General features: G+C 33.6%; 1 protein-coding gene across 1 annotated transcript in view; it reads left to right on the forward strand.

The window, feature by feature from the left end:
• Window positions 1-454: 454 nt before the first annotated feature.
• Window positions 455-13,544, forward strand: part of LOC129225023 (FMRF-amide neuropeptides-like) — a 139,978-nt gene continuing 126,888 nt past the window's right edge. Inside the window, exon 1 of the mRNA XM_054859573.1 lies at window positions 455-585. The gene's annotated coding sequence lies outside the window, so the exon portion shown is untranslated. The remainder of the gene's footprint in view (window positions 586-13,544) is intronic.

Consider the following 13,544-nt stretch of genomic DNA (forward strand, 5'->3'; position numbering starts at 1 on the left):
AATTGTTGAATGTAGATTTTCGTTTTAACAAACGCGCGCGCACAAATTCTTTAACTGTGTTTTTTTTCATTTAAAATTATTAAAATTAGAAACTTGAAAAGTTAAAAATTCTTCTCAGCAATATTGATTGAAAACCTCACTCGTTCTCAGAGAGATGTTTCGCCACCCCATGGAATCAAAAGAAATAGATTAATTTTTGAATGAAAGAACTAACAAAGTCGTTGGGCAAGTCGTGTCTTACACTTGCCCAATTCATCTGGCCCAACCCCGCTGACGTCACCTGTTAGCTCATCAAAGGATACTTCTGAAGAGATGGAATGATTCCCTCTAACTGGCGGGTCGCTTCGTGACGTCACGATCCGAAGTTGAGGGAAGCGGGGGCTACGAGCGAATAAGGGGGCGTCTTTCCTACTTAAAAGGGGGCGCGCGACTCAGCCTCGTAAAGCTATAACCATTGCGGGCCAAGTTTTCACTTCTCACTTCGCTTGTTGCTCGCCTCACCTGTTGCAAGCTAAGAAGTATCATCAGGTTGTTTAAAGATACAAGAGTACCTCAGAAAAAAAAAAGAAGAAGAAGAAGCTGCACGTGAGTATTGAGCTAATATTTTACCCTTTTGTTTTCTGTTTACTAGAAAATTACATTCGCTGCTGGTGTAAACATTTGAGAAAAGTTTCAATTTTTTTCGGGACGGAAGGGGGGGGGGGAGGGTGAAAGCAATTTGATTATTTTTTTGCTTCGACTATGGGGGGGGGGGGGGGAGAAATGTAAGCAGCGCGCAATATTAATCTGAAAACGATGAAATTTACGTCGCAAGTAAGATACATGTTACGACTTCAGAATCAAAACAATATCTCATAACAACTGCGTGGATTTAATAATTTGATATTTAATAATTTTGATTTGAATAATTAATTAAGGACACTAAACTGTTCTTAATTGATTATTCGGATTGGTAAAACATAGACTGTATCCAATTGAAATATCACTATAAGAATGACATGACTATGACACCTAAAACTAATATCATATGTGCTTATATGTGTTTTTGTAAATAAAAATTATGATTTAGAATTATTTTTAATTGGCTTAACTAATCATGAAGTTATTAAGCATGAGTTGAAATAATCATAAAATTAATTTTCCTTTTTCAACAGAATAAGTATTCTCTCTTTTTTGAGAGAGAGAGGCTGGTTAAACGTTTTCTTCTTTTTGAAGATTTTTTTTTTCTTCTCTGCTCTTCCAAATTGTGCTGGACATGATAGCTTTTTTTGTTTACACTTTTACATGATCTTCCCTCATGATTTTTTTTTAATTTTTTTAAACATAGTTGTAAAATATTTACAATTTTTTTTTAATATGAGTTAAAATAGTAACTATACATTAACTTTTCGTAATGATGTTTTTTAAAATTAGGTAAAATATAACCTTAACCAAGATGTAAATGCATATTATTTGTAGGAAAAATACTTTTATCATAAGGCATTGCGTCCATAAGTTTTATAACATGACCTTTTAAAGTATGAGATAAAACGTCAAATAAATTAAATATTACTGCAGACACGTGATTCGGCGTTACAAGAAACGCCCTTTTTCAATGCAAAAAGTAATTAGCTTATGGATGAAAAAACATTGTCGGATGCCTTCTTATCCGTAAGCTCATTACTTTTTGCATTCAAAAAGGCGTTCCTTGTCACGCCAAAACACGTGTCTGCAGTAATCTGTAATTTGTGCATTTTGACGTCGTTATTTCTTGCTTTACTATTCAGCACAAATGTATTTATTTATCTAACATGACCTTCGTCTTTCTGAAAATACAGATTTTTCAGGGACACACATTGACGTTAAATTAAAAAAAAAAAAAAAAACGTGCAGTTCAGTCATTTATTTTATTCAATTATGGGTACCTTTTTCCAAATCTCCGCAATACAAGTTTTTGTTATGCTTTACAATCGCCATGAGAGCGTAAACTAAATTGAGCTTGTTAGAGCCAAGGACTGGCACATAATTTTCTTACTGCTATTCCTGGGCTTGATACTTACCTTTTCCAACTAGTTTCTTCACAAAAGTTTTAATTTTTAGTTCTTAATTACATCAATGATTTTCTCCAAGCATTTTCATTACATTTTGCATTTAGTTTTTAAATTGCACTTTTATAAATTTAGACATTTACAGTGTTTTAAAATTTAATGCAAGTAACCTGTCAATATATAGTGCAATGACTAAAGAAATAAAACCGCAACCCAAATACATTTGACACATTTTTGTCTTACTTAAAATAGAATTAAAAGTGTGCTTTACTCAACAGAAAAATGGTCAGTCTGATGATTATAGCAAAAAAAGTATTTCTTCAAAGGTAGACATAATCTTCTTTATAAGGTTTGAAAGAATTATTAATTTCTCGTATTTGTATTGATAATTTTTTGGCAGTTAATCTCATAATAATCTTACCATTTACTTATACCATCAAAAAGACTTTTAAACAAAATCAGTTTGAACAAGAGTCAAAAAATGAATTTAAGAAGTATTTTTCCTTTTCTTTTTCTTAGTTCTGCAAATATCTTCTTTGCGTCCTTTGAAAGCGTTAGCACATTAAATAGAGTTTCACAAGTTGTACCTGACATATGTTTAACAGCCCCTCCCCCCACCTTCCCAAATGCTTTTGCTTTAAATCTTAAGTTGTTCAATACATATAAGATGTTCGTGGACTAGTTACTGAAGCGCAACCAGGCTTGATACCTGTCGGTCGAAATTCCTCCGTGTACGTTAGTGGTGACAGATGTACGTTACCTCTATCGTGGTCAATAATTCATTCAAAAGCAACTGGAAGTGTTGGATCAGGCCGTGCTCAGCTTTTTGTCGAGATCAAAAACCAGAATGATCTTCTCTGAGCTTCATTCATGGTCATTTAAATGACCTTCGAATTCCAAGAGCATATATCTTGAAATCATTGGGCTAAGTGACAGTAACATGTTGTATATTTCATAGTTCAATTTAAAAATTAAACAATGATAACATTTTTAGCATTTTTGAAACTGAAAGTAATTTATTATTTCAAAGCTGATGGCATTGTGCTTCATTGCGAAAATGGATTGCAGTACTCTTCGCAAATCAAGTGAATTTAAAAATGTCTTTGCATAACTGATTTACTTCATCAGAATTCAGTTATGTGTTTATAAAGTTTCAAACAAAATAGTTTTGCATAGTTTTCCGTTTTGAATGGAAATTTAAAATCAAAAGTCTGATATTCATGTCGTGTTAACATTATTGCTTTTGTTTTAATATAATTTTAATTGAGCAATCAATTACTTTTTCAATTGGAAAATTAGGGAAAAAAATGTTCTTCAGTTATTCTATAGTTGGAATGACGTAGCCTTTCCCCGTCGTAATTCTGTGATTAGGATCTGCGTGGCCATCACAAGGCTGCCAAGTTAGGCTTACCCCAACAATACGATTGCTGTATTTCTACAGTATATTCTCCTACCCGTACAATACATACTGTGGGTTCCCCAACTGATATTATTCCTTCCACAATCCATTTCCCTTTCCTACAATGTTAACATATTTTTAATGAGGGGAAAATCCCAAAAACTTTCCGCGTTTGCTTTCAACTAAACAGTCTTGGAGTTATTTTACTACTTCACGCCAATAATCGGAAGATGGAGATCACAAAAATAGTTTACTCTTAAGTACTAAATCCTTAAGGAATCTTTCAAGGCTGAGGCCTTCGTGGCTTGGTGGTAGAAGCTTTTTCATCTAACCCGGATGATTTTAAGTTCGATTCCCGTCGGTGCCCTGGGTGTTGCTTCCTTCTCTTGTATTGAAAATCTTTCCTCGCGGACCTTCAATCAATAAGCTTCTTACGCAGTCCTCTATGTATGTGAAGCACTAGCTTCTGTAAAAATAAATGATTAATTGGTAGATATTCCAAGGAAACAGTAGTTTTATCAGTTCAAAAACGTTCAACGCAATAGTAAGCACTGTAATCCTAAGCGTAGGAATCAATCTAAATCAGCTGATTATTTTGACGAAGAACTTTAGCGTGTGCAGGAAAAACTGCTATCCTGCAATTAAATTCCCATAATTAAATTGCATCGGTGACAAAATTGCAGTTTTCGTCAGCTTACACTAAAAAACAAAATGTGTTAGGTTTTCAGCATTAATGGATGTAATGTTACACTAATTCTGAAGTATGTAGCATCATTGTTTTGATTACTCAAATTGTTGGAGAAACCTTGCACTATGGTTTCAGTAGAATTCAAAGTGCATGGGTAAATATCAGAATCGGCTCAGAGCAGGTAAACTCTTATTAGTGAAATGAAAACCGCGCTTGGTGGCCGAGCGTTAAAAGTGGCCTTTTGCCGCTTTCACTTACTAAATTGTTTAAGAAAGTCAGATGAAAGCTTAATGTTTACTGATGTGTAACATTTCAAGCAATTTCTCTGTAAACACACACAAAATTCTGATGTAACCTAACGCAGAAATGAGAGAGACGTTACGCTGTAGCCTCATTGCAATGGTGTAACCTTCCACAAGCTATGTGCATCTTTACGCCAGTTTTCATCAGTTAAGTTACAACAAAGCAGTGGAGGCAGCTAAGCTGCCACCGATTTTCTTTATTAATAATAGAACTGAAAGTCTATCTGTCTGGATCTCTCTCTGTCCGGATCTATGTCTGTCATGATCTCTGTTACGCGCATAACGCCAAGACCGTTCTGCAAATTTTCAGGAATTTGGCACAGAATTAGTTTGTAGCATGGAAGTGCTCACCTAGAAGCGATTTTTCGAAAATTCCATTTTGATCTTTTTCTATTCCAATTTTAAGAACATTTTCCCGAGCGAAATTATCATAAGATATACGAATAAATTACGAAGTTATCATAACGTGGAACCGCAACATGGGCAAGCCAATTGGCGAGAAATTCATCATACATTATTTGTAAATATACAGGCGAACCAAAAGATCTTTTAATTTTCTACTACTGGCAAGGCCGTGCGGGTGCTACTAGTATTGAATAAGGTTACACTTTTTTTTTACAGTGATGCTTTTATGTGTCCCATCATAAAATAGGGCGATAACCATTCACTAATAACGTAACAACGGATTTATAATTGTATTCTAATTTCACTGTTTTTGCTTAAATATACTTAGAAAAAATTTAAATGATTGAAAAAAGGTCCCTCAAAAGGCCTGGCCATGTAGCTGAATCTGAAGAAAACAAATCGAGTGCAAGATTATATCATTGGTTTTCCTACTCGCTTAATAAGTTACCGATTGTTGATAAAAAATAACCGCACAAAGCCCATATTTATTTAGGATGAAATGTTACAGAATGTAACGATAAAATGCTTTTGTATACATTCTATGCACAATCCTCAAAGTCTTAAGCAATACATGGTTTGTCAAATGTATTTTCATATATTTCTGCATATTATATTACAAAAAATTCATCCCCGCACATAACAAGTTTTCTTTTCTTACTTGTGAAGCACTTTCGTCATAGAATCGTTTTGCAGTGGTTCTTTTCTTGTAAAAATGCTACCAGTGTTCCATTTATTACTGAATTCCAGTTGAAATCACAAAGATATTTTTTGACAACACGATGATGTATTTAAATTTAAAGTTTGACTGGTTCTTGCAAAAACCTTCACATTTATGTTGAAATATGTACACAATATTTAAATGAACCTCAACATGTGTCTAAAGACTGAATGCAATTTAATTACATCATTCTTAAGAATTGTTTTTATAACGCATCACTTTTTCTTCCTTTTTGATGAATATTGTATTTTAGTTTTTCTTCACAGACTAACCCCTCTGTCGTTCAATCTTTTCTTTCCTCAGAAAATGTAAATTGCTTCCAACACTTAAAATATTTATGCCTAATTTGGAGGATAAATTTATTTCTTCCCACGGTACTCTCTTTCTGCATAATTTATCAGCAGCCATAAAAATATAATTCTCTCGATAAAACCACGCATAAAATTATCACTACTCCCAAGTAACTAAGTGTTGTGAGGAAGTAGTGATTTTTTCTTTTGTATGTATTTTTTTTAAATCATAAACGAAAAATATGATTATGCTCATCATCAACTTTTCTTGCTAATAAATAATAAAAAGAACGCTTTTTGAATATTTTTGCCGACTTGATGAGTATGATTTTGGTTTAAACACAGAAAGTAACTTTTTTTTTCGGAAAAAAATATCTCTATTTTTTATCTTAGAAGGAAAGAAGAAACAATTGTTGTCGCAGTTTACCATCAAAGAATCCAGCAACTAAACTGTATTGAGGTTATTTATTAAATTATTTATTTTTTACAGTTACATATACGTTTAACATTTGTTGTAAAGTGTTTACATGGACCTATTTTCCAATCATGCTTCCAAAGTCCAAAATGGACAAAAGTTTTGCAGTAGTTATAACTCTTGATATTTTTATTCAGCTGTTGCCATTCATAAAACAATAATAAGTTGTTCGCACTTTGGTCATCTTAAATTACTTTCAAATGGAGTGAGGTGCTTTTCGACCAAAACAAATTTTACTCTTTTAAAAAATTGAATTATTTTGCACTGACATGGAGTTTGTACATTGTTTAAAAAAAGTCAATTGTGTAAAAAAATAAGAATATGGAGTGGAAGGAATATTTTTTTCAAATCACTTGTCTTCTTGTGCTAAGGTGTCATGAAAAAGAAAAAGAAGAAATTAAGAACATAAAATGTTGATTGCGAAAACTTGTAAATTTCTTATATAGGGTAGATCGACCAGTGAATAAACAGCTAAGCGAATTCTCATTTTCAAATATTCAAAGAATCGTTAAAAATTGTAGTATTTGCTACATGACAGTAAAATTGCTTTAAATGATGCATGCAGTGACTTTTATAAAAAAAAAAATAACTACAAAAAATGGTGAAAAATATGTGTGAGACTTTTTATGGTTTTGCATCAAGCCTTTTTGGGAGGTTGAAATGAAAAAAAAAGTGCTCCGTTCCAGTGAATGAGCACCTCGACCAGTCAATAAACACAGCATTTTCTAGTAATTTTCTATCTGGAAATGGGTAGAAGGGACATACCACTGCCAATTCATCTATAAAAAAAGTTTAAAACTTTATATTTTTTCAAAAAATATGAGATCTGATAAGAATTGTAAGACTAAATAAAATTGTGGGAATGAAAAAAAAATGTTTAAAAAAGTGAGACTTTTTATGGTTCTGCTCCAACTGCATCAAGGCTTTTTTTTTTTGGTGGGGGTGGGGTGAAATGAAAAAAAATGCTCCGACCCAGTAAAGAACACCTCCACAAGTGGATAAATACACCCTTGTCGAGTCATTTTCGTTCTGAAAAAAGTTAGCAGAGAGTTTTTTCGTCTAATAGGGGCTGCGATTTTTCGGCTTTTTTGCCTTTTAACGGACCTAGTACGATCCCCCGAACGGCATCGAGTCTTTCATGTGCCACTATTAAGACACGGATTTCAATGGCATGGATAATTTGGACGCCCAGTTTCCACAGACGGAGGCACCTAGACTCTCTTTTGATGCGAAATTGCACTAAGAATTTAAGTTTGAAAAGGGAATTCTAAGCCAAACAAATACCCAAGGAATATTTTACATGCCGCATAATCATACGACATGGGCTGATGATTTTCTGCATCTCAAAAATCCACCGACTGGCCACCTCAGGTGGGAACTTGGGCCCACAGGTGTAGAAGGCCAGCGCCTAACCATCACGCCAGCATCCGGCCGAGTAGCAAGGAGTTACTACTATCAATTCATCTAAAAACCTTAATTTTAAAACGTTTTTTTTCCCCTCAAAAGTACGAGGTGTTCATTTTTTTGGTGGTGTTCTTTAATTGGTCGGTCTACCCTACCCAACCGTCTAACAAGGTAAATGTCATCAAGGAATTAAGCAAGCATAAGTCATCATGGAATCAGATCAGAAGTTGGATGAACAAATACAACGAACGCTGAGTCGTCGAAGTAAACATGAAGCAAAGAATTAACGTTAAATTTTGCTTCAAATTTTGCAAGACAGCTGCAGAATTATACAAAATGTTGAAACAAGTTCACTTGAACTTTTGAATGGCTTAAACCTTTTCGGGACGGGCGCAAAAGCGTCGATGATGATCCACGCACAGGTCGGTCGCAGCCCGTATGCAGGTTGGAATCAATTGAAAATGTTCGCATTACGGTGACAACAGGAATTGAAGAGCTATGTTTAATACGCCTTTCCACGAGAACCATTTACGTCAGAATGGTGCCCACTGCACATGCGCAAGAAAACGCTCTTCAATATGCAATCATCTGCGCCATCTTCCGACTTTTCGTTCTCTCACATTTACGTCAGTAATGGAAATTAGTAACCGGACTTAGTATATTATAAAACAAAAAATACAGTTAAAATATCTTGTTTTAGTAAACCAAACAGATACCAATAATAGACGAACGTAAAAGATGGTAACTATTAATTAGACAAGCTAGTTTTGCGAACATTAAAAAATAACGCCGCTGAAGGAATTGTATTTAAAACTATGAGCCAAAGGGACTGCCTAGATTGAAGTGAAAATCTCTATTAGCTAAATCACATTTCACAGGATTTAACTTTACAAAGTTTAATTACCTACAATGAAATTTAAACCAAAAACCTGCTCGTCAGGGGAAGGTATAACTGAACTGTAAAATACATGAAAGAGGTCTGGGTAGTGCTTAAATGAGACAAAATCCATAATATTAATATTGTCTTTTGAGACATATTTTTGTAGGTAATGCTTCTGAAATTTCAAATAACTTTAATTCCTATTTAATGCAGATAGTTCTGAAAAATGTTTATTCATTTCTAGGTTGTCAGACATTAAACTGTTTTTTTTTTCTTTTTCGCTAAATCGCTATGTAAATAAGATATTCCTTGAAGCGCTTTAATTTGAAGCCCTGTATCAATAAGCTGAACGATTGCATGTTTGGAAAGTAATTAATAGATCCCTCTTATGTTATTATGTTAAAAATTTCTTAGACATACTGCATTGATCTTTGAAGTTGGTGATGTAACTGTTAACATATTTGAGTTCTTTATTTCGGAATCATTCGCTTCAACTATTTACTTAAATGAAAAGGACCTGCGCACTAATTAAAATATCTAATAGTATGTGCAAATAGATTCCCCTTTTCGGGCTATTTTTTCATAAATTAAAATTGTAGACTTCAAAATGACAAAAACGTACAAACAATCAGTTTGTGTAAACATTTTGAATATGTTCTGCATGAATGCTTTACATAGCGTGTATGTGTCTCTAAAATTGAGGATACAACATCAACCTATGCAGTACAAAACCGAGTAAACTAAATTCTGATATCGTGCTAATGCATACAAGTATGAATCTTTTATGATCATGTTTTGTGTATCATATCATCGTAGAAAATGATGAGTTTGTTTTTTCTTCAAACACCATATGTGTCTGGAATTTCCGGATTTATTCCCCAAAATTCATCTGTTTAATGTTCGTTCCCATCGTCCAAAATCTGAGAGCTGTTAGTATCACTAGCTGGCGTTTTTTTTCTAAGCTAGCAATCCTAAAGCTAAAGATATAGTAAACATTTCAGCTGCACCATACTGTCAATTTTCTCGTAGAACAGTGAAGAGGGATCTCGTCTCTGATTAATCACACAGAATTAGCAGACGAGTTGTTAAATAATGTTAAACCAAAACTCTCAACCCGTTCCATTTTTACTGTTACACTAGAAAATCGCCCGTCAAGGTACACCGGGCGAAAATATTTCTACATTTGAACGAAGGGACAGGGACTGATTTACGACAGGGCTTTCGGGGCCCCGGCCCGGGGCACCAAAGAAAAGGAGACACCAAATTTCTGTCTTTTTTTTCAGTGACCACTGTTTGGGGCCTTTAACTAAAGGGAACAAAAAAATTTTGTCATTTGACAATTTTTTTTTAATTAAATAAAAGCATATTAGCCAATTGTTGCGGATAACAATAATTTTTGCTATTGAAGAGAATTAAGTGTTTTTTGCGTACTCTCATTTCTGATGGTAAATTATCTTTATCAGCTCTGTTAGCAATAGAAAGAAGTTTGACCTAAAACTTGATTATGAGAACATTATAGATTAATTTACTACAAGAAAACAAAGGAGAAAATATATAAAGAATCATTGATGCGCAGAAAGCACATTATGATTTACGTTTACCATTTGTATCATAGTTTCTAAATCTGCGACTGTAAAAAATTTTCTAACATGAAAACCATAAAATTATTTTAGATTTATATTAAATGATTTCTTTGCAAAACATTTTAATTATTAACTTTTTTCGTATGAAATCGATATTTTAAAGTTTTCTTTCTATCAAAATAATATCCAACACTTACCTTCATATTTTTTGTGTGTGTAGGGGGGGGGGGGGCACCATATCCGTCAGTGCCCGGGGTACCCAGTTGTGTAAATTGGTCCCTGCGCAGGGATTGCCTGTTTGGTGATATTTTTTGATCGTTGAAATTTAGATCCTAAATTCTAGCGGATTAACCCTAAACTCCAGTAGATAGCTTTAATTGTTTCGACTTTTTCGTTTCTTTATCCTCCTAAAATGGCAGTATTACCAGTAAAGCAGTTAAGATACCAGATCTAGTTCAGCCTTGTCAAAATTAAGCATTTCAACTGCATGTCAAACACTGCCGAAAAGTATCATAAATTTATAAATAACTTACTGAATTTTTGGTGCTTCCACTCAAACATAATATCGTCACGTATGCTATAGCGCGAGTTTCATTGTTGGTGACGTCAGAGCGTTACTCGATCAGTGATTTTGGCTATTATATATATGAGGATTATGAGGCTTTAGTTTTTTTTTATTGCAACATGCTGAAGTACCACACATTCAGTATTTTGAAATCAAAATGTGATGGTAGAGGAAGTGTTGCTAAGAGACACCAGTAATTATAAAATTGTAACAATTAAGACACGAATCCATTAATTGCAATCACATAAGATCTAAAAACACTCTGGCACATTTTTGTTTTAAACCCAGTGTATGTAATTGCGAAAAACCTCCTTTCAGCGCAATCAAGTTTCAAGACATGGGGACACAAGAAAAATGAAGCATCATGCGTAGTCACGTTTCCAAGCACGGCTGCGCAATTTAAAAAAAAGAAAAAGAAAATGTGTATCACCTCAACAATTTCGGACTCTGATTTTCATTGCGAATCTTATAGCTCTTTTCCATTTAAAGACAAATAGTATTAAACATGCTCGAGAAACACAGAAAGTAAGTCTGCCGTTAACGCTATATTGGAAAAAGAAATATTGAGCCCTAAAATATCGAGATTTCGTTAGCACCACGCTTAGAACATTAAGTGTGACGTTGTAAAGTGGCCATTTTATTTATTTATAGATTTATCTTTGCATTAGAAGTTCAAGTTTTACTTCTTGTACTTCAGAGTGTTTCAAATTTAGCATCATTTTTTTTTCATCATATTTAAATAAATGCTGAGCTGGTAAACAGTATGCTGGTTGCCTCCTTATTTAGAAATCGTAATAGGTACTTTTTGTAAGAAATAAATGAAACTGAATTAAATGTTAGTGAAACACAAAGACAATTGCTGAAGCTATCCCATTAAAATATCAAACTGAGCGTTCTAGATTAAACATCGAAAAAGCTTGACATTTTAAAGAAAAAATCAAGTATAGCAAATATGTCACAATGCTATTACTCAGGTTTTTACTTCAGGTTCACAGTAGGAAACTTGATTTTAAAACAAATCTATCTTATTTATCCAATATGCGTTCACGTTTAATCGACAACGCACGAAAGTTCACAAAAACACGTTTTCTATAAGGCACTTCTTAAGTTTTATTTGCAAAATACGCTTAAAAAACAAAGTCAAATATCTAGGCAAAAAGTATTTTTTACTTCTCAGCGTTCCCGAACAAACAAATTTTCTAGAAAGCCAATTTTAAATTTCTTTATTTTAACGCGATGATTTTATACTTACAGTCAATTAAATTAAATATTTAAAACCAGATGATCATGCAGGGCCGAATAAGACTTGAAAGCAATTTTTGAAGAACGTGATTTCCTTACTTCTTCAGAGTTATCAGAGAAAAAAAACAGTCACAGAGATTGTACTGTACGCCAATGAAATTTATTACCGGTATCAAATAAACATAAAAAGGTTTAAAAGTTAGCAAAACGTAAGTGTGAAAAGTTTAAGGAATAGGATGTTATTCTAAAACTTATTTGAGGACTTAAAAAAAAAGAAAAAGTAGAATTAGTGCTGAATTTAATGTTACTTATTTACCTCTAAAATTTTTTTCTTTTTAAATAGAATGTTAGATATTAGCAATTTTATTATTAAAGCTCCTTTCATTTTGAAAATAATTAAAATGTACTGCATTATAAGAACTGTTATTTTATAATATGTGAACAAAGACATTTATACGTATCTGTATATATTTTCCTTGCTTTCATTATTATATACTAGCCGCCTGCGGCGACCAGCTGGTCCGCCTTTTTACGCCATTCGCCTTTTTACGCCAGGGGTGCCGCCTTCGGCGGCTGCTTAAACAATTTAGCGACGACATTAATCAATGTTTTTCTCTATAAATCAGTATTATCATTCGTTTTTTCACGCCAGTGTTGCCGCTTTCGGCGGCTGCTTAAAGAAATTTCGTGGCGGTGTCAATCAATCTATATCTATCTATATCATTAATAATTTGAATAAAATATTTTCTAGATCAGTCTCCAGTTTCGTCGTTTGGAATATTTTTAAAGGAGGGGGAGGGGAGACACAAACGACGTACTCTTCATGCAAATTTTGTCGAAAAATAATAAAAAGCACTTCCACTTTTATGTGAAAGCATTGTTTTTTCAAAGTCATGGTGTATGTGGGGGAGGGAGGGGGGCATTGACACCCAATGTGCAAGCAACCACCTACGGCGGCTGTTTGGCTAACTTGTCATTTACCTTTTTACTTCAAGTTTGCCGCCTTCGGCGGTTGTTTAAATAAATTTGGCAGCAGTATTAATCAATCCATCTCTATCTTTTTTTTGTGCCATTCAAATTTTTACGCCAAGATTGCCGCCTTCGGCGGCTATCTACCTTTACAATCTATCTTTACATTTTCTTATCCATCTCTATTTATTTTGACCTCCTCACCCATTTCCTAATAAAAACAAAGAACACTCAAAAAACCGCTTTTTTTTATTTAAGTAGAGCATTAAAAAAAAAAAAAAGCTCAAATTCCCCGTAGTGTGCAAAAAGTAGCGTTTAACAAAGATAAAAAAAATGTCGCTGTTTTTATTGAATTAATGCGCACAACTATGAAATGTAACGTAATATAGATACAGCGAAAGGTCCAGCTTGGGGGGGGGATGGAAAAAGAAATAAATGCAATCCCTAAATGAAACAAAAAAAAGGAAAGAAAAAAAGCAAGCGCTGCCGAAAAAACACGTGGTCATCACGTCAGAAAATGTAGAAGTAAGCCATATAGTTAAAAAAAAAAAAAAAAAAGATTAACATTGCTTGCGATTAAGATTCCATCGTAAATAT

The sequence above is a fragment of the Uloborus diversus genome, chromosome 1 (genome assembly GCF_026930045.1).
Source record: "Uloborus diversus isolate 005 chromosome 1, Udiv.v.3.1, whole genome shotgun sequence".
Classification (NCBI taxonomy): domain Eukaryota; kingdom Metazoa; phylum Arthropoda; class Arachnida; order Araneae; family Uloboridae; genus Uloborus; species Uloborus diversus.